The sequence below is a fragment of the Arvicola amphibius genome, unplaced genomic scaffold, assembly GCF_903992535.2.
Source record: "Arvicola amphibius unplaced genomic scaffold, mArvAmp1.2, whole genome shotgun sequence".
NCBI lineage: Eukaryota > Metazoa > Chordata > Mammalia > Rodentia > Cricetidae > Arvicola > Arvicola amphibius.
Window position 1 is genome coordinate 62,676 of NW_024582325.1, and position 3,437 is coordinate 66,112.

Below are 3,437 nucleotides of genomic sequence, written 5' to 3' on the forward strand. Positions count from 1 at the left end.
ACTACACCAAGTGAACACAATACTTCATGGGCATTGTCACGGTTAATCTCAACTGTCAACTGGATGATACCCAATCCTGGGCATGCAAATGTAAGACTGTAGTGATTAGGTTAGCTGAGGTGGGAAGACTAATGAACTTTGCATGACATCATTGCTTAGGAAGGGATCATGGACTATATAAGAAGGTGAGCTGAACACAAATGTTAATTCTTATGGTTATTGACAGGTTGTAATGGGACTTTGCCACAAACTCCTGCTTGTATATGTAATTTCCCCATGTTTACAGCCTGTAAGCTTAAACTACAGTAAAAAAATAAACCATTCCCTTTTTAGGTTGTCTTCACAGTGTTTTATAACAACTGCAAAAATTATCCAGACAGGCACAATTAAAATGCAGAGGTAGTGACTGAATCCAAAACCCTTGGTTTGGTACTATTGCAGACTGCAAAGAGTGATTGTTCTGGGGGAAAATTATTACAAATGACAGGAGGATAAGCAAAGCACACTTCACACCAAGCACTACTTACCATTTTGATGCTGTAAGAGGAAAAACACAGAAACATCCCATTTTCCTTGTTCTTAATGACATCTTTCCCACATTCTTAACTCCAAGAACAGGGTATGACATAACAACTCCTGGGACCTCTGCTCATTGGATCAAACCAGGAATGCTGTTACCACATTTGAATTTTACCCCCAGTCATGAGATACTGGACATTTACCAGGTGTCTTGAGAAACATCAGATCTAATGTATCTGCAATACCCACATATGAGAGAAAGTATTAGAGAGGGTGGTTTGCCCACTGCTGTCTATACCAGGTAAAGCCACACTGATTCACACAGGATGAGCCTCAGCTTTCCTCTGGTCCATGCTATTGAATGAGAACCCAAGATGACATTAAATGTGTTTTTAAATTCTGTGGTTGTATTTACATAGAAGACTAAGATACATTTGTATTATCTACAAAGGAAAAAATAGTCTTAAGCTTCTCTAAAGATTTACATATGAAATAAAATAATTATCAACACTATACACAACTTGACAGAATTATAGAATTCCTACAATACCTTCTGTTTTCTTATCAGCTGTTTCTGCAGTAGTAACATTATATGCATTTGGCTCTGGCATTTCTTTAGAGGCCATCATAGAGTTCCAATGAACTCTCTTTAATAGAGTAGAAACTGGAAATGCAATCAAAACAAGGAGTCATGTCAGTCTCATGGCAGGAAAACAGAGGAAACTAACAATGGTGAGTGTTTGTACATTTGATAAGATTGGTTGTTTCCAGGGATAGTGAGACTGTGCTTCAGGAGGATCACTGAATGCAATGTACAACCAGTCAAGCATTGCATGGACATGGCAGGTAAAGGCTAAATTTATGTGACAATACAGAAGGAAGAGTCACATGACTGAACACATTGTGTTAGTGTGGTACCTTCTTAGAGCCACCTGGGCACAATGACACCCATGCAATGCCTCCATTCACCAGTTGCTTAGTAGGACACTAAGAATTTCTTAAGGACTACCCATGAGATTCACTAGGCTAAAACAGATCTTTGTAATGTATACTATAGGGAAGAGCACAGCTATTGCACAAGTGCCCTGTGATGTCTGTGAGATGCCAAGAGACCTCAGCTACACAGGAATAACTGAATTCAGAGCAAATGTTGCATTTACTCCAGAACACAAGGGAATGGCTGTGTACTCTTTATTCTTTGACTACCCTGTATATAATACATCTCAGGAACAATGTATGATATTGCCTAATGGGAGGTAGGACAGTAAGAAGCCATGAAAACTTGTGACTTTTCACACAAGGGAACAGTGACAGCTGCATTCCTGTGTCAGTGACCACCCACTGACACAAACAGCTGAAGGCAGCCATGCTCTACCCTGCCACCCCTACCTCAAAGTGGGAGTTTCCTCCAAAAGAAGCCGCAGCATTCCTGAATTAGTAAATATAGCCTCTACTGTCACCTTCAACCTGCCACCTGCCTCTCAGGGATTCAATCTGGAGATCAGGGAACAAAACTGGGAGGGTACCAATGCTTGCAGATGTCCCATGATGACTCAGACTCCAAGTCAATCTAAACCAAGTTGTGAGGTAAAGGTTGGGTGTGGCGTGGTGGCCCAGAAATATAAGCCTGTTCCACCTTGACTAAAGGTCACAGAGTTTGAGCTTATTTTTGCGCTTTCAAATTGTTGATATCAGGTGTGGCCACAAACAAGCGATCCTGACCTAGAGTGTGGTTAATTAGTATTTTGAGTATAGAAATGGATCCTCTCCACCTTGCTATTCCTGCTTCTTCAAAGGAGATTGGCATGAGGTTCCAGGTAGTAGCTGCCTGCAGGATACTTGGTCTATTCTTTATATCATGTTAATGAAATCTCTTGCCTTCCTCCTTCCCTTTTGACATGTGGAAAATAAATGCTGCACAGTTAAGTATTCACTGAATGTCCCTCCCAATGATGTTCTGTGTCTCTAGCCCACCGTAGTCTGAATGTAACTATGTAGAAATGGATGACTATGAACTTACAATTCTCCTGGCAGCACCTTTGAAGGAGGGTTATAGAGCTCTACAGCTACAGCACACATTTTGCATAATGGTGGCGCAAACCCAAGGCCTTAGGAACGGTAGCTATGTAATGAACCAGCGGAACCGCATGCTTTTATGTTGCTTTTTGGGGGAGGGGTTGTGTGTGTTTGTTGTGCCTTTTCACTGATTATATATTAACTTTCTTTTTAAATTTGCCTGTTTCTTTTCTAAAGAGGGAGCTAACGAAGGTGGATGGTTGGTGAGGTGGGGAGAATCTTGGAGGAAGTGCAGCAAGGGAAACCAAGAACAGAATATATTGTAAAAGTTTTCAAGAAAAAAAGAAAATATTCAAAAGCAAGCCTTAAAGAAAGAGTAATATCCCGGGAAATACTGTCTTCAAATGACAAAGTACACTTCCACCAGACATTGCTTACCACTGTGCCACTGAAAGAGGAAACTCACACATCCTTCCCATTTTCCTTGTTCTTACTGATATCTTTTCCTTCCCCTTCCCCTCCAAACACAGTGTGTAACATGGAAACTTCTGGGACCCTTGCTCATTGGATCAAACCAGGATAGCTGTCATCTAATTTGAACTTCACCCTCAGTCATGAAAGACTGGACATTTATCAAGTCTGTGAGAAACATCAGATCTAATCCACCTGCATCACCCATATGTGAGAGAAAGTATTAGAGAGTATGGTTTGCCCATTCCTGTCTGTACCAGGTGAAACCATATGGATTTATATGATGAGTCTCAGATTTCCACTGGTTCATGCTATTGAAAGAGAACCCAAGGTGATATTAAATGTTTTTTTTTTAAATTCTGTGGTTGAATTTACATTGAAGACTTCAACAAATTAGTATTATCCTACATAGGAGAAATGGTCTAAGCTTC